The sequence below is a fragment of the Grus americana genome, chromosome 9 (assembly GCF_028858705.1).
Source record: "Grus americana isolate bGruAme1 chromosome 9, bGruAme1.mat, whole genome shotgun sequence".
Taxonomy (NCBI): Eukaryota; Metazoa; Chordata; class Aves; order Gruiformes; family Gruidae; genus Grus; species Grus americana.
This window is the reverse complement of record NC_072860.1, coordinates 11,182,442-11,201,198: the sequence shown is the minus strand read 5'-3', so window position 1 is coordinate 11,201,198 and position 18,757 is coordinate 11,182,442. Positions and strand designations below refer to the sequence as shown.

The following is an 18,757-nucleotide window of genomic DNA, read 5'->3' as shown; positions in this document are numbered from 1 at the left end:
GACCCTGTATCAAATCTGTGATGGAAACAGTTGTACTTCAAAAGGCAATCTTCGCTGCTCTCCAAAAGCAAAACTGAAGTGCTCTGTGCTCCCCAGCCCAGAGCGCTTTCTTTACAACCTTTGTCAGAAACAAACCAGCCAGTGTTTCCGCTGTTGGCCCAGATCAGGACATTAACAAGTAAACTGCTGATTAATACTTCAGCTGTAACAGCACCAGAGTTTTCAAAGCAACAGTAAAGTTATTTGAGAAGTAAAGTAGAAAACCGGCAACAAACCCCAAAGGGGGACAGTCACTTGGAAGTCTGCATTCCCCTCTGCTCCTAGCTGCATTTTATTTGGAGTTGTTTCCTCATCAACCCTGCTTTGAATGGCTGGTTATGTGATTATTGCAGCCTGCCAACAGCAGCACAGGATATAAATGTACAGATGAGTTTGTGGCATTTTCCTCTTAGTTCCGCCATGTTCTTGGTGGCTTCAGGTGGAAGGGGTGTTGATATGTAATAGAAGAATTGGCATGTGCCCAGCAGCGGCTGCCGTTCTGTACGCTAAACTAGTAACTGCTCAGCGTTGGCAAGCTCACAAGCAGCGCTGTTTTGGGAAATGCAATAAGAGAAATACTCTAACATGCACGGTCTGCCATTCCCTTGACTTCAAAGGGAGCTGGAAGCTGCACAACCCTGCTATACTTCCACATCACTCCTGAAAAAGCAAGACAAGTATCATGCCAACAGGAGTGGATGTCTTTGGAGACAGCAAGAAGAAGGAATGAAAGCCAGGACCTGATTATGAGAAAGTTATGCAGGGCTGGCAAGGCTGTAACACTGCATTCAGTTGTGACTTTCCCAGGTTCAAGTATCTCTGAGGGTTGATCAGCCTGGGGTGTGCGGAAAAAAAGTCTGTGATCCATCCACTGTTAGCTAATTTGTTTCTGGAAACTAATTACAGAACATTTAAAAAGTATTCTGTAATATTATGATGGGCTTCTATTTAAATAAAAGGAGTTTAAACAGTCTGGTGAATGATGGAGTATAGTTCAGCATTGCTTTTCTTTATCCTCAGCGAAGTACGCCTGGCAGTTGTCCACAAATCTATATTACTTTTAAGGACATGACACTTTTCAGACTGGGGAAAATTCATTCAAGTGGTTTCATACTAAGGACCACACTTACAGAAGTATCTTATTCTTTTTTCTCCCCCCCCCCCCATTTCCCATTTCAAAATGCAATTCCTAGGTTTTGCTTTTAGTGGCTGCATGGACTGGTGTTCCTACGACTCAGACTTGTTTTAAGATAGATAATGTTACTCAGCATCTGCTATACTTTCTAATAAATACTCACCTGATTCAAATATATACTCACACACTGTAGAGCTTAAATTCACTTTCCTTTCCTAAATTCTGTTTCAATGAGCAGAGAAATGAACAATTATATTGCGTTGAATTTAGCTCACCATTTTCCGCAGGCTGGCTATCTCCTAGACTTCTTTCAGAACCAGCCTGCACTATGTATTACCTTGCTGTGGACAGCTATACTAGTCTGCCTTAAATCTGTGAGGGCTCAGTGAGCTGGAAGAAAATACTTAATATTCCTTGATATCAGCACATGCCAAGGGGGTCATTTTTTTTCAGCCAAACCCTGTCTCTTACATTCTTTGATATAGCACAGAAATATGGCAGTTAATATACAGGTTTTTATCTTGGCTGAAGGCCTCTTAAAAATGATACTGTTATCTGTTATCCATCAAGGAGTGTCAGAAGCCAGATCCAAAGTAAGCAGATTTCTGAAGTTTGCCTTCTTTCCCTCCAGAAGTGATCCAGGGCTTGAGGACATGCCAGATAGTACATTAGTACTTAGTTTTTTAAAAAAAAAAAAAAAAAAGTATGGTTTTTATATATGCATACAGATATATAAAATGCAAACATAATATGTATATATTATATAGTTGCTACATAAACAAGTATGAAAGACCTAGACATGAAAGCATTTTCTTTTTTAATGCTATAAACATGGTCCTACAATTCTTTTTAATATGTACATTTTTTTATCAGTGTACCGAAGAACTCTTTTCCACTATATATTTCTTTCTCCTAACAGAAGCAGATTTTTTTTATTTGTCCAGCCATTGTCTGGTGCAGTAATATGACTCATCCCCAAAATCCTGGGATATAGAGTAAATCATCTGCAATCCACATTTACAGCCATTCATTCTCAATAACACAGTTCCAGAGAGCTAATCCCCTTTTGGTTTTTTTCAGGAGAAAGTGAGTGTTTTCCTTTGGAAATGTCTTCACTGGTCATTGAATGCCTTTCCTGTTCACTTCTGAAAGAACACAATTAAGTATCTGATTAGATCTGTCAGTGCAGTCAAGAGCATAGGAGGAGGAGAATGGCAGGGCAGAAATACCTTTCTACAGCAGCAAATGGCTCATTTACTCCAGCGATCCATCAGCCACATGATGCTGTTAGAACAATCAACCCAAGCAAATCCTGAATGATATTTTAAATTTTCTTTAATTAATGATATTTTACTTTTTCCCTCAAAAGGAAAAAACTGTTTGCCAGCTGGGATAGTTGAGATACTTTCCTCTGTCTGTGGGGCTGGCTTTGGTTAGAGCAGTTCAAGGAACAGAATTTGTTGGCCCGGACAAATACTGACTCCTGGCTTTTCCCTGCCCCCAGCCTAGCTGTGAGCCCTCTGTACACCCTTAAATGGCGGTGATGGATTCCAAGGACTGTGGCATGAAATCCCATGTACGGCTGCTGCACTGAGCTCTTTAGCTCAGGGCCATATTTTAGGACTGAGCTGAAAGGGGTGGGTTGGTTTTGTCTGCCCTCCCTTGGCTTACATGTCAGTGAATTTGGCCCAGCTCTTCCTCCCCAGGCCGACAACCACTCTACGTCACCGATATTGAAACTGATATCACCAGGAGCTATCTCCAGGGAGCTCTGGAAGGAACGATGGCCCTGTGTACCAGGGGGGTAGTAACCAGCATTGCTCCCAGTGTCCAGCTGGGATTGCCGGCTGCAGCTTCGAAGCCAGTTGGTGAGGATGTGAGGCTTGGTAAGGAAAGAGGCCTAAAGGAACCTTTAATTATGCTAGAATATTTTGCTGAATAACAAAACTAATAAGCTGCTTTGCAGCACTGAGGTCCTATGTGAATCCTTAAGAAAAACCCCACTCATTTTCTTCAGGGTCAAGATGGAAATGTGACTCCACAGCAAATCCCATACTGAAATCCTGTTTATTTAATTACTGCAACTCATCCTTAAGGCTGAGATTATGTGTCCAAAGATGTGCTAATGTCCACTGTTATTTTCAGAAGAAAACCTTTTAAAGGTTCTTGTTTCTCTTCATAGTGCAATGACATTCACGTCAATCACAACCCAAAACAAAGGCAAAACTTCGGAAGAGGTTACTTTCTGCTGTTTGCTGCAGAAGACAACAAAGCAGTCCTATAATCCACATTTTGGGGGGGTGGCTGGGGTTTGGGGTTTTTGCTTGTTCGCTTACTTTTGGAGGCAGTGATCTATAACAGCCTGAGAACTATTGAAATACATAGTCACACTACAGCGATCTTGTCAATACAAATTCATTGTACCAAGCCTGTGGATAAAACTGCCTTTGCTAAATAAGCAACTGAAGAAACAATACCCCCAGCATTCTGCTAGATTCAATAATATACAGACTTTCTTCCCAAGAAAAGTGATATGATCATATCAGGCAACTGTCTATTGATTTTCTGGTGATGCTGAAGGAAGGAGGGTCACAATAATTCTGTATTACAGAGTTACAGAGTGGCTTTCTGAGTGGTTTGGAACTTGTAGCAAACCATTAGTAATACTTAATATCTATAAATAACATTTCTTAGTTTGTTTTGAATGCTGTTGTGTCTACCTTTAATATCTTCATTAACTGCTTTAGCTGTTCTAGGGCAGTTTACATATGTACATGCACTACTATTTAATTACCTTCAACATGTGCTGTATTTATGCATTACCTTAAAACTGTAAAGTTTGTTAAAGTAAAATACAGATGGCATTTACATAACCTAAAGGGTAAAAAGCACTAATTTATTTGGGTTTCATTTAAATATTTAATTCACTCACATTTAGATTTATTTAACCTTTAAAAATTTTTTACTATGCCGGGTTTTTTTTTCCTGTTCTTACCCCTACAATTAATTACCACAATCTGTAGTTCAGCCATTGCAGTCACCTTTTATTGAGTGTTTTTACATACTACTGCTTTTTGTAGGACCCATCTTGGGCATTCAAGAAAACCCCAACTAATTCCAAGAATCTAAGAAACTGTGTTTATCATAACAGTTATTGTTTCACCATTATGTATCCATCTGATCCCCAAGTATTTTGCAGAGCTGGATCACTCAAGTGTGTCACTCAAGTCAAAGCACTGAACCGTCCCATGCTATGATTGGGAAGACCACCCTTCTCTCGGCCCTCTGGTTAACCCATGCTGTCACTTGACTTTCCCACCATGCTTGTACAAGAGGTCTGTCCATGACTTTGTGTGACAGGATCACAAGAAGTGTGACCAGCAGGTTGAGGGAGGTGATCCTGCCCCTCTACTCAGTTCTTGTGAGACCCCACCTGGAGTACTGTGTCCAGCTCTGCGGGCCCCAGTACAGGAGAGACATGGAGCTGTTGGAGACAGTCCAGAGGAGGCCACAAAGCTGATCAGAGGGCTGGAGCACCTCTCCTATGAGGACAGGCTGAAAGAGTTGGGATTGTTCAGCCTGGAGAAAAGGCGGCTCCGGGGAGATCTAATTGTGGCTCACCAGTACCTGAAGGGGCCTACAGGAAAGCTGCTGAGGGACTGTTTATCAGGGAGTGTAGTGACAGGACAAGGGGGAATGGGTTTAAGCTGAAGATGATTTAGATTAGATGTTAGAAAGAAATTCTTTACTGTGAGAGTGGTGAGGCACTGGAACAGGTTGCCCAGAGAGGTTGTGGATGCCCCATCCCTGGAAGTGTCCAAGACCAGGTTGGATGAGGCTTTGGGCAACGTGGTCTAGTGGAGGGTGTCCCTGCCCGTAGCGGGGGGGGTTGGAACTAGATGATCTTTAAGGTCCCTTCCAACCCAAACCATTCTATGATTCTCTGGTCTCAGCGCTAAATACATCCCAGACCCTGCAAGCCAGCTGATGGAGGTACTGAAATAGGTGCCATGCCTTGTCCCACCAAGGAAGAGGTCACAAGAGAAGGGCTGAGGCTTATTTCAGAGCTCATCATCCTGACAGAGGACAGATGGAGATAGGCAGGTTCAAGGTCCTGGAGGCAAAGCCTGGTGGAAAAGCTCTGAGCCAGCCAGGGCACTGGCCTAAGGTTAAACTGATGTCAGGACATCACGCTGAGGAGTGGAAATGGGTCTGAGTGACCAGGCTGCCTTCCCCTCTGCTGGAACACTTGGACACCTACTCAGTGGGAAAGGGTAATGGGGTGCCTGCTTGGCATCACTGATGCCAGGAGCAGTGGATCATTTTTTGGCTTTGGCAGGGAGCTGCCAGTCATGAACTTCATTGTGACTCCAAAGACTGGTTGACCTCTGTTTAGAGAGACTTGGCTCTGGGACAGCAGGCAATGAATTTTGTACTTGAAATTCTCCATGTGAATACAAATAAGGCTGTTATAAGTCACCATAAGCTATTGAAGAACAGTTGGATGGTAATTGCAGGTATTTGAACATTTCCTTCTCTGAAGTAAGTCTATAAAAGTGCTTAACTGTGACCTCTGTGCATTGAAACCCATGGAAGCTTTATTGCTTTACCACCTTTTACTACAGTGATGCGTGTATTTCTGGGTATTGCTGAACATTTGTATATGTTATCCTCACTGCATATATTTAGGTTTAAATTACACTAGATGTGTGTTTCAGGGCTCTGCAGTGTGAGACATGGAGGAGGAATTGGCCCATAGCAAGGTACTTTTAAAAAGTGCTGATCATCACAACGGTTTGTTAAGCACTCTTCAGACAAATATGCAGACACTAAACAGATTACTGCATCTTCCTCGGACAAATGTTGCAGCTGTTTGGAAACATACAGCAGCTGTATGTGATCCTTGAGAAAAGGAAGCGCAGAATCCTTTTCTTTTGACTTTCCATGACATTTAAGGCAGGCTGCATAAATTACCCATGTTGTGTTGTCATCATTGCACAGACGTTAATAATCTTCCATTTCCAAAAATGCTGGAAGACTTTGTTGACCATAAAGTCAATAGCCTTTGTTCATTTCGGGCATTGCAACATTAGCAACCTCGTAACCTTTCTTGCTGTATTGCTGTATTGATGTATTGATGATAAAGATTTGATCACCTTCTTAGTCGTTTTAGGTGGTTCACCCACATCAGATCTTAACTGTGCAAGTACGAAATGCACATTGAAAAAAAACACCTGTTGAGATGCTTAAATTCCCATCAAAAAAGATATCTGGGCATCTCTTTTCAATGGTGCCCAGTGACAGGACAAGGGGCAACGAGCACAAACTGGAACACAGGAAGTTCCATCTCAATATGAGGAAAAACTTCTTCACTTTAAGGGTGACAGAGCACTGGAACAGGCTGCCCAGAGAGGTTGTGGAAGCTCCTTCTCTGGAGATATCCAAAACCTGCCTGGAAGTGATCCTGTGCAACATGCTCTAAGTGATCTTGCTTTAGCAGGGGGTTGGACTAGATGATCTCCAGAGGTCCTTCCAACCCCTACCAGTCCGTGATTTTGTGATTCTGTGATCTCAGTTTCTCCTGTAGACTGGGCATATGATTACCCAAGTCCAGAGAGTATCCTGCTGATCAGATAGTTTCTCCTACCTCCCACTTTGCAGAGGGCCTAACAGCTCTTTTATCAGTTGTATTTTTCTCCACAGCTCCATGAGTGTTTAATATTGTGAAAAGTGGAGCAGCTTCAAGAGAAGAGTGTCTCCTTACAGACAGGTAGTCTTCTGGTACCCATTCTTCTGCTGAATCTTCTCCCTTTTTCCTGATAAAGTCAGATTAGTCCTGCACAAACCATAGTAAGCAGTTTCTCAGCCCAAGCTCTTTGACAAATGCACAAGCTGATGTCATTCCCCTGTGAAACAGGAAATACCAATCCAAATGCCATGTCAAATTGTATATCAGAATTACTCAGAATGGGATTTTTCCATATCCTAGTTAAGGGGTCTGATCAGTGGGCTGAGAAATGAAGAGAACAAAAGTTTCACTGCCTCTTCCTATGAGAGCGTTAGTCTGACTCATGCTCCCATATTTAGGAGTGGTTTGGTAGCTGTGGATCCTGCACGGAAGGTCCTATTTCTCTCCGGCCTGGATGTAGGTCCCAGCCAAATGCTTCCTTTGGTACAGCAAACAGAAGCTGACGTAGGGTACTGCTTTTTTTGTGGACCATGTTGTTAGGCACGTTACTGTTCCCATGTCTGGAAACTCTCTCATGGCCATGGTAGCAAGGTAGCACGATACCAGGATAGGGGTATTGCAAGGCTGAGCTTAAATTTCACTAATGGATCTAGAACCTCCTTCTTTCACATTATTTCCATGTTTCTTATATCAAAACCAAACTGTGTGTTGTGAGCAACAACTTGGTATGGTTGAGTAAATGAAGCATAGTGGATTTTGATAGGAGTTAATTATTTTGGGGAGACAGATGTACAACATCATCAGCTTTAGATAGTTCAAGGGACAAGGGAATTAACAGGAAGCCTTATGAGGTGGATTAAATGTACCCATCAGAAATTACTTTTTGCATTTATTACAGTGTGTGAGCAGATTATCAGGACTTTAATGATATCTAGATCTATTAATCAATTTAATGTTCACTCAAGATGAACAGGAGGAGGAAAGTAAGAGTAATTTCTGATTTGATATTAGTCACAAGTTGAATGCTAAGGTCTGATAATTCTTTGAATGGGACCTCCCTTTGCTAGCTAGTTAGGAGACATTGAATTTCATTAAATGGGATTACTGGGTCATGACATCCACTGTATTGTGAACAGCATTTGATCAAGGAGAATACAATGAAATAACCTTCAGACAAGGCTGTCAACACACAAAGACATCTTAAATGAAAACCGCTTTACTATGAAGTGAAGCCAACAACCTTCAGGCAAAATTTCCTTTGTCTGTAAAAGAAAGATCCTTAACTGCAGACTTACAGATCAGGTTCAGAACTCAAAAAAAGGCTTCCATTTTTTATGTGACAAATAGACTATGCCACATGGGCTCAATACAGAGAACAATGTGGAGGTGGGCTCTGCCTGCTAGGCTGAATAGACAGTTAGCATTGATTTCTAACTCTCAGTGTGGATTTTGTATGGAAGCCATGGCTTATACTTGTTGCCTTTTCTGCCAAATCTGGGGTTGGCCCTCCCCGCTCTGCAGACCACCATTGTACCTAAAAGAAAGCAAGTGAAGGGACAAATAATCTATTACAAAAAGAGTAGCATACTATTTCCTGCCAAAAATGCCTGCTCCATTAGACTGAACTACTTCATCTTCTTCAAAGCTGGCAAGGAGCCGGGAAATACTGGTAACCATCAGTGAATGGGTTCATAAGTGTTAAGGAGAAGATTAAGTTGAAAGCCATTTGCTATGAGATCATGAATTCAGTTATGGATGATAAACTGTAGTGAATGCCCACGAGTGCCGCATCACCCGAGCCACCACTTAATCCAAGCGTATAGGGGTTCCTGACTGTTCCTAAGGAGACAGTGCCCAATGCTGGCTCACCGCTCCCATCTTGCAAACAGTTCATGAAACATGGAAGCAATTCCTGTTGCCTCCTCTGATCCAGTATAACAGCTGCTTGTGACACAGCTAGGTACCTTGGCTGCTCCTTTCTCCTGGCTTGCTTCTACAAAGGCGGAAGGCAAAATAGCTGAGAACAGAGAAGGGCTGGCAGCATTTCAACTGGCATCCTGGTGGGCCATCTACAAACACTCTGACCATGTCTCACTACAAGCAATCTGGCGTTAGATGAAGCCATAGGAGTGTAGGCATATTGCTAACACTGAGACAGAAGTGATCAAGACGGGCACCATTGTCGTTACCTGGTATATCGCCTAATGCAACACTCAAACTTTGCTATCACTGCGGTTTTGGAATAATGGCAAAGTGGATTGCTAGAGAGGTGGTGGTGCTGGAGGGGAGGCTGTGCCTCAAAGAAAACTGCAATACAGAGTGTGAGAAAAGATTAGGCAATGCAATTTAATCATCTTCCAGAAACTGCGTGCAGCAGACTATGGCTGATTTTATTGGATGGAAGCGTTCAGGGCAGTGTGTCAAATGGGTGCGTTTCAGCCATGTGTCTCACTGATGGACTCAGAACCCAAAAGTTCACTGGTTGTTCTGAGCATGTGTGAGGGGAAATAATTTGAAACAGCATAAAAGTGGACAGTAATGAGGTGAGGGATAGGGAAAATGCATAATGAAATGTTAAAAGTCTGTTACAAGTGATTTCTCTGATAAAGTGTCCCATTTAACAGTTCTCCTCAGACAGATACAAAAAAGAGAACGAATGAAGTGTGTATAAGGGAGACTGAAGTGAATCAACTGGCTAAAACACTGAAGTGACCTAAAGCACTTATTTGGTTAAGCAGAGTTCCTTATGCAATGGTTTTATTGGCAAAATACTCAGGGAGCAGGTTACTCGTCCTCTCTGTGGTAGTTCTGTACAACCTGGAAAATGATGAGCATGATGCCGAACGTTCTTTTATCGCAGTAGAAGAAGGAACCATGTCATTAATACAGTTATCATTGTGCAAGTGTAAGCTGGAGCTAGTTTATTACTTCTGATTTTTTTTTTTTTTTAAAGATCCTATGAAGTCATCCAAGGGTTCTTGAAAATTAGAGAAAACAAAGCAAAACCCTAAGCAAACAAAGCAGTCAGGTGGAGTGAATGTTCAGTGTGCCTGGACTGGTCCCATTTCAGTTCAAGCGCCTGGTCACTGGCTTAGAAAAAAGTACTGAGAGAAGAGTATTAATTAGTACATCTATTTCTATCTAGCACTTCTTTACTTTTCATCCATGCAGCCTCAGAGAAAACTGTGAGAAAAATGTGTAACAAACAAGGATGCTGGGGGTCTCAAAGATGTGCAATTGCAACTTTGCTTATTCCATGCAAATTTCTAGGAACTGAGGAGGAAACCCTTTTGTAAGTGGAAGCCATAATGTCAAACACAGCTGTTTCATGTCACTTTTTAGTGTGCAGAGCCAGCCTCAATTTGGCATGAATGTAGTTATGTCATGAGCAACTCAGAAGGTGAAATCACTCTTTCAAAGGCGAGCCTTTAGAATGAAAACTTTTTCGGTTCACTGCAACCCAGAAGGCATCACGGCAAGAGCGAAGCCCTCTGTGTGACATCCTTCCTCCTCCACTGCGCCTCGGGAAATCTGAAACCGTTTCTGTAAAGAATCTGTGGCTGAACCTGGTTATAAAACTCATTGGAGGGAAATGCAAATGGCTTCTCATGTGCAGGAACAAAAAGGGAAAAGACCAATTCATTTCTATGAAACACAGTGATGGATCATGGTGTGACACACTATTAGGACTGCAAAGGAATAAGCTCCTCTTAGTATGGATTCAGCGATTATTTCTGACTGTTAACATCCATCACCGAAAGGGCAGAGCAGTGGTTTTGGTACTGCATCATTACTGCCTATTAGAAATGCACAAGTGGAGTGGAGAGCGGTCTGAGAGCAGCTCAGCATACTGGCTTTTTGGACTGAATCTTCTCCCATAGCCTGGAAAAGCATTGCGTAAGAAACGTTCATTAAACTTTTAGAGGGCGAGCTGTGACATGTGAAACAGATCCACTTGCTTTATAGCATATGCTAGGAAATACTGACACAAAGTGAATAAATACTCTGCATAGCCCACATTTCTTCCCCTCTGTGTCACCTGGCCCCTTTTCCAAAGCACGTGCATATATAAAAGGGCTATTCCAGGGCTGGCAAGGGACATACTGAGAGAGGTAAATCTTCAGTGAAAAGGTAATGATTTGGCACAAAAGTTACCTATAGCTCACTCAGGCTCACTGCCCTGCATCCCAGACCAGCTCAGGGTCACGGGGGTAGAGTAGTGCAGAGGACGAACGCATGATGGGCTGCATACGCTCTGTCACACCGTGAGGTTAGCACACAGGAGGCAAAACAAAAACAACTTTTTGTCAGTTTTAAACTCTAGTGAGTGCTAGCACCCCTTCGAAACAGGGGTGCAGATGTGGGGGCCTCAGCATGTGTAATTCAGTGTAATTTTAGGGAAGTCAGTGTTAGTTTACTGTAGCCAAAGATTCAGCTCCTAGTAATGAATGTTGGAAATTGAAAGGAAAACAACCAGTTTTAAAAAAACCAAAAAAACATGCATCAACACTGCCAAATTAAAAGACATTATTAGCATTGCAATAACCTCATAACCTTTTACATCAAGTCAAAATAACTCCCTTCTTTTACAACAGCAAATGATCTGCCCTTTCTGGTATTAATGTTCTCGCCGTGTGCTCCCTGTCACTCGGGACGAGGATACAGCGAGTGGAAAGACGATGGCTCGGCAAAAATGACTCAGCCAGGGCTCATTTGTCAACTGACAATTGTGTACTGGAAAACATGAAGAGGAGACAAGAGGAAAGTTTGTTCGGTAAACTGTGGGAAACATCAGGAGTATCTGGTGTGACTGTTATGTAACGCGTGAGTGAGACGCCGTGATTTCTGGGCGACGCCTGCAATGCCCTAGCAGAAACACTGCAAAATGGAACGTCAAAGAGAAAAGGCACCGTGAGTAAGAGGAGAAACAAGTAAAACCCTAAAAAACTTGAGAATTCAGAGGATACTGTAACAAATCACTGAAGAGATTATGTGTAGGTATTGAACCCAAGAAACACAAGACATGAGCGTCACACCAAGAAAACCAGTGCTCCACGCTCTCCGTTCCTTTCTATGAGAGCTTTGGTTGACTCTTTAACGCGGGCTGGCTATCAGAGTGGGCCAAAGGCTGCCTTGCTCCCTCTGCTCCCTGCCTGCCTCCCACAGCGCGGGGCACAAACACGGAGCAGGCACGCACGTCTGCTCTGGCTGGGCGCTCCTGGTCCTGTCGCCCCGCAGTTCTGTGTGGGAGACGCAGCCGCCCCGAGTCAGGTCCCCGCGGGGACTGCGCGGGCTGGTGGGCTATTATACAAACCAAGCCAGAACAAGTTTAAAAAGAAAGGGAAGGAACTGAACAGTTCTGTATGTAACAGGGTGGGGGAAGTTTGTCACTGGGGTTACTTGGGAAGGCTTGGGCTTGGGTGAATGTGACCACCCAGGACCCACAGGGGTGCTGGTTGCCAGCTGCAGTGTTGCAAGTGCTCCCTGTTCAATGCTCTCTTTTGCATACAATAAGAAAATAAAAGTGTTAAAATTGAGGCATGAGCAGAGATTTTTGTGGGGTAAACATGAGCAATCAGAAGAGCTACGGTGCTTCTTCCCTTTCAGTACCTACTAGGTGATGTCTTTGGCTCTGACACCCAAATTGTGTGTCAGGTACCCTTCAGGGCTAAGGTATTCTAACGTGCCACAGAGAAGGTAAGGCAAGTCAAAGGTTTGCTTTCATATTGAAGTATGCTTTCAATATAGTTTTACCTTTTTTTTTTTCTTCTTCTTTTTGCTCATGTGCTACAATTAGCTGCACAGCTAAGCTGCAATAGTGGTAGAAATCTGAAATAGTCCCAATAGGGGAGAGAAAATGCCTAGATCTACATAATATTAGTGGTGTTAGTCAAAACCAGGAGCATCCGAAGCATGTGCAATGAGTTGCCTTTCCTGTTTTGCTTCTAAAGTAGAATGAGGCTCTATTTCTGTCCTGCTAGGCTCAAAAACAACCCTTAAACTTTAAGCAAGGCAGAAATGAATTGCTGCTGAGCTGCTGCGTTGCTGCTGAGTCCATATAAACATTGTTAACACAGGTGTATTGTCTGAAAGGTAAAGCAAAAGGTTTTAAAAAACTCTCAGCTTTTATTTTCTTTGAAAATCTTTCCAAACATCATCTGTGGAAGCTCATTTCAACCAAAGTTGAAATTTTGGAGATGTTGAACATAGGTGTAGGAAAACAATAATTTGAAAGTACGTAGGCAACAGCTCCATCAGCCCTCAGGTGGGTCTCTGTGGAGCAGCTGTCCCTCTGGCCACCTGGCATCTTGGCTATGAGAAGAAGTAAACTGCAGCGATTGTCTTGAAACTGGATTTTTATTAGTAATAGGGCTAGTTTCATGCATCTAATGTGCTAGGGAATGAGTATATACGGTCATACTATTTTCTCTGAGTGCAGCCTTTGTATTGAGAATCTTTCTGTGAAAAAAAACCCCAACCCTCTTTGATTTGACCTTTCTACCTCTTGCCAATAAGAATGCCCTTATAATTCTCTCAGCCTGTTTAACCCCAGTACTCCCCTAAGGACTTTCTGGAATGACCTCTTCTAGAAAGCACCTCCCAAGGTGATCGTCAGCTGTAAATCAAATTACATTTGAGTTCCATTATTTCTATCTGAATTAGAACTAAGTGACATTTGCAGCACTGATTTACTCTAATTGAGTGCAGCTTGAACCAACGACTGAGTCACAACTCAGGCTCCATTCCTGAAGAAATTTATGACACTGTTTTCTCAAGATGGAAATTGTAGCAGACGGTAACAGATGTTTAAATTACTCTTCTTCTGCAAAGACCTGCGCCTCCAGATTAAGTGCTGAAATTTTCTATCTATCTCTTTTTCATTTGCTTGGCTCCCGCTTGCCTTTAATGATCAGAAGAATTTTCAGAGCTGATCCATCAATGACTATGCACACACCATAATTGAGCAGCACTACACTATTGCCTTTATCAATATTTCTGTAGTTCCTGAATACTCATAGAATAAAAAGTTCATCTTGCAATTACTCTGAGTAGATAGAGAGGGTTAGTCATGGCTAAACTCTACTTTTTTTGTGGCTTTGCAGGTCATTCTTAATGAGCTGATAGCCTTCCTAAGCTGATGACTTTAAAACAATAGTACTTTACTGCACACTATGAATCCCGTGCAAGCTGCCTCTGACTCATGCCATTCCATGAATACTTAATGGACATTTTATTCAGAAAAAGGAAGCACACGAGTACAATTTCAGCAGAAACAAATGCTGTTTGGTGCCTATTTTATAAGACATATTCTCTTGGTAAAGGCAAATCATAAAATGATTTATTCTCCCACACTGCCAGTGTTCTACTATTAGATTTTTTTGCTGATGGCTGATTTTGATAACTGGCCAGTGTGGCCATTGAGCTAGACTGGGTTAGATTTTTCTCCTGTACCATACACATACTTAAGGGGCCATTGATGCTCAAAGTAAGGTTTGGTGCCACTTTCGCTGAACATGATGGCAGCAGCTCTGACCTACTCTGGTTTACAACTAAGCAAACCCAAAAGCTGGAACTTCACAGGATCTGAAGGGAACAGATGAGCAGGAGAGGTGTGGAAGGGAAGAGGGAAGCACTCGTCACGTTGTCCTTCTCCTGGTGGCACTGCGGTGGGTGCACCCCTGAAGTGGGTGCTGCGGGTTGGGAGGTGCTGCTGCACCTGCAGGTCACCCCGTTGCTCCCTGATGGGCTGTGCACCTTTGGCTGGGTCATGGGCTTTCCCAGCCTCTCAGTTCACTCGTTTGTAGATCGATTTAATACCGCTGTGCCACAAGGACATGATGTGAGTTAAGTAATTCATTAACTCATCTTTTTAAGCTCATCAGTGAAACCCATTACGGAAATTACAAAGTATTAATCCTGAAGATGAAAAATGCTGTGCCTGGCTGCGTTGCCTGCTGCTTGTTGTCCTTTCTTGCCTCCTTTCCAGTTTTACTCTATTTGAGCTGTAATACATTCTGAAGGGTGCTCGAGAGCTGGCCTCTGTCCGACCAGGTCCTGTGCAGCCAGTTCGCTCGCTGCATCTCTCCGTGTCCAGCAGTTACCACGCAGGCTCTCACCAAAGCACTTCACTGAGAAAAGCGAACGGTAAAGATTGAGAGAGCTGTTTGAACTGACGTTGGGTCAGTCGCAGAATTTACTTCTTGTGAACAGAGATGGCTTTCCACCGACCGAGTCTGTCTGAGCAGAGCGTGCAGTGTTCTTTGCTGTTTTGTGGCAGCGAAGATGCGCTACAGCTGCGGCGGCTCAGGCTGGGGCCTCTTTTACGCCACCGCTGCCAATTGTGTCAGACGCTGTGCGGTGGTTTTATGGTGTGGATTCCCCAAACCACCAGGGACTGAGGAGAGACCACCAAGCTCGTTACACTTATAGCTATTTCAAAATTAAATTTTGATCTTGAAGTCAAAGCTTAACCTAACCCACTCAGCTCTGATATTTTTAATTTTTTTTTTTTTTTTTCCCCATGGGCATGCCTTATTACCTGGACTGCTCTGCACCATCCGTCCCTGGAAAACTGAGTCTTGCTCCCTGACATACACAGATTTTTTTTCTCCAAGACAGCTTTTCACAGACACTTGGTTTGCTGTTACTATGATGATTTTGCAATCTGTACCAATTTTGTCTTTTGGACTTGATTCTGTGAAGTCTTGCACAACCTCAACACCTACTCCCATAAGTGGCCAGAATTAGAATTACTCAGCATGTCAGGCATTAGTACTATAGGTTCTCAGTCTAAGAAAATATTTGGAGAAGAAAATACAGAATGAATCAAAAGAAAGATCAAGGGAAGCGGCTGCCAGATAAATGCAGACAGAATTATGACTGCTAGACAGTCGTCTTTCCAGTTTCTAAATTTTATCTAGACCGTGGTGATAAAGACAGACTATCATTATGCGTGCCAGACTTTATGCATGTCTTCCTTTAAAGTGTAAGTTTATACTTTCAGGATGGATCCTGAAGGTGCCTGATGCTTAATCTTAGAAATAGTTCAACGGAAATAAAACGCTCAGGAAATAAAAGACAAATGATCTTTCCCAAACATTTTTTCGTAATTTGATCGTCCCATGTAAACAAGAGACAATACAACCTTCTGGGACTCTTGTTAGCCAACAGTCTCCAAACTGCAATGAAAGAAGGATTTCAAAACTATTTCACAATTGTGTTTGGATGAAACATGTGTTTACTGTATGTAAATGAACGAGACATTCTGTTCTTTTAGGATTCATCAGATCCTCACTGTGTTAGCTGGTTTGGCATATGCAGGAAAGTGGTCTTCAGAAGAATGGACAGACAAATAGTTGTTTTTCACTGGAGGTTTCCAGACTTTACAAAAAAATATACTTAAGCGCAATTTTTTTGGCTCAGAAGTCATTTAACTTGATGCTCACTTATTTTGCTAGCTAGAAATAATGACAAAATAAGTTATTTAATGAAAGAGGCGTGGAATCAGAATTTCCTGTGACCATAAATCACTGTTGCATTGTTCACATTGTAAAGCAACATGTACTCAAAATGTGACCAGTCCCAACAGCTTGAAGCTGTTGATTTCTCTGCGTGCCAACTTCCTTCAATAGCTTGGGTGCCTGCATACAGCCAGTCCGTGGCACGGCATGCGTGCCAGCGAGCACCTTTCCAATTACCTAAGCGAAACCCCAGGATCCATCGCAGATGGGTAAGTCACGCCTTTACCCAGCTGTTCGTGTAAGGAAGCCCTGGAGTTATATAGTTTATTTCTTTGCTTTTCTGGTCACTGTTAGGATATCATTTGCTGAGTTACGGAGGTTTCACCACTGTGGTGGTAGTTTGCACCTTGGACATTTTACCTGGGTGCAATCAGAGAAAAAAAAAACCCCTCTAAATGGAACTGCAAGTCCATGTGGGCCAAAAACTTCTGCTCTTTTGTGAGTCTTGTTGCACAGAATGACTGCTGCGGGTCAGAGTCTGGGGCACTGCCACGGGGGTGAAATAAAGAGCATGTTATTGTTCTTCAGCCTCCTCTGCACTGCTGTGCAACCACCTCCGCTGTTGATAGAAGAGCTCCAGCTCAGGCATATGTGTTCACCTCAGCTGGAGCAGAGGATGCGCCTCATGGAAACTGCTGATGGATCTGTTTATCTAGGCTAGCAATGGCCTGCTATAGTGTCGAGGAACAAATGTGGAGCTGGATAGCGATTTATTGTTCCCAGGCCAGAAAGAAACAACAATTTCATGTGCTCAGACTGCTGACACTAAGCTATAACCTGCAAAATTTCTCAGTCCGAGTTGGCTTTTGTTCTCACCACCATTCCTGCAGGTACCCTGGTCTGGCTGGGCCATGCTTGACTGAAGGCCACAAGGAGCAGGGAGGGACAATGGCACAAGTCATCCCCTGCCTCTGGGCAGGGGGGCTTGTTCGTAACGCCGCTGCTGGCTGTCTCAGCGAGGAACTGCTTTTATCACTCTCTTTCATCGTCATAACACGAATCTTATGACTTCAAACAAGTTCAAGCCGATACAAGCATGCCTATCGGGAAATCCTGCTCCACATCATGAAAAGAGGGGGTTGCTTCGGTTCTAGGTGTGAATATTAAACTGATTGTTTAGTTTCTTGCCCTGCTCCAGTCCCACGCTACTGGTGTTTCTAGTGAGGGAAAAATGCAACCTTTGTGTTTCCTCTTACAGTTTTATTGCCGGGATGTCGTTCTGCTCAGCAATCACAGTTTGTAGCTACACCGGTGTCTTTTCCCTGTTTGATCTCTCTAAATCTAAATGTCATCTGAATCCATCAAGATACTGTACAATTACCAGTCCAGCTGTGTTTTTGTAGTAACTCTCAAATATTGCACTAAGGAAAAGTGTTACAAATGTACTGACTCCTAGCACAGTCTGCCGTTACCATTTATGAAGTGTTAAGGGTATTAAGGTTCTGCACCATTTTCTCCCCAGGCATAAAGCGACTGGTTTTGTGAGCTACTGCGTATCAATTCTTGCTGGAGTCGGTGGAAGTTGAGAATCCTCAGAACCACAAGGATTTCGGAGTGAAGACTACGGGGCAGGTTTGACCAGGAGGGCCAAAGCAAGGTTGTTCCACGTCCTGAAAAGTCTGAAAAAAAGTCTCAAATTTATAGCAGGCCAGCTTCTTGGCAATATTAGATGCTTCTACAAGAACATTTCAATTTGGCTGAAGAATGTGCTTTTGAAGCAGGTCTGATCACCTTGGCGTGCTGTGCTCGGGTTCTGTCTGCGCAGTGGACTCGGAGTGCGTGGCCCGCGTTCCTTCTGGGTACGCCTAAAGCAGGCGGCGGCTCCAGGAGGACACCCGACGTACCCCGGCAGCTAGCTGGCATTCAGTCCCTAGGACCAGGCTGCAGTTCAAGTAGAACCCCTGAGACCTGTGGAGCGTGGTGTTAGGTCCCCACCACTAATTGCTTTGGTCTGTGTGTCCACAGCTGTTGCTTCCCACTGGTGCTAATACAGTTATTGCCAGCTGTAGCCTGAGTTTCAGAGGTGCAGAGTGTTTGTATTTGCCACTGAAACCACCTGTAGGTGCTCATCATTTTTGTGACAATAAAAAGGATGCCCACATTCCTGAAAATTACATGTCCTGTGAAAGATGTCCAGTTTTTAAACCTGCATAGAAATTTAGTTCTCTTTCAGTTAATAGAGGAACAAAATCTGGGGAAGAAAAATAATTCTCAGCACCTCTCTTTTGTGATGCATCTGAAATCTGTATTTTTGTTTGACAGGTTGCAGTACTTTAAAGTCTGCAGGTTATTCTGGACTATTTTTTTCAAACTTATTTTGCCACTTATTTATTTGGCTATCTAGAAATCCAGCACAACAGTGAAAGTCTTTTC

The 18,757-nt window shown here is 43.1% G+C and overlaps 1 long non-coding RNA gene across 1 annotated transcript; it reads left to right on the top strand.

Annotated features, from left to right (window-relative positions):
* Positions 1-16,460: 16,460 nt before the first annotated feature.
* On the top strand, positions 16,461-18,440 carry LOC129210026 (uncharacterized). Its single transcript, XR_008578287.1, has 3 exons — positions 16,461-16,593; positions 17,215-17,478; positions 17,847-18,440. It is a non-coding gene; the product is annotated as an uncharacterized LOC129210026 (long non-coding RNA).
* Positions 18,441-18,757: the final 317 nt, after the last annotated feature.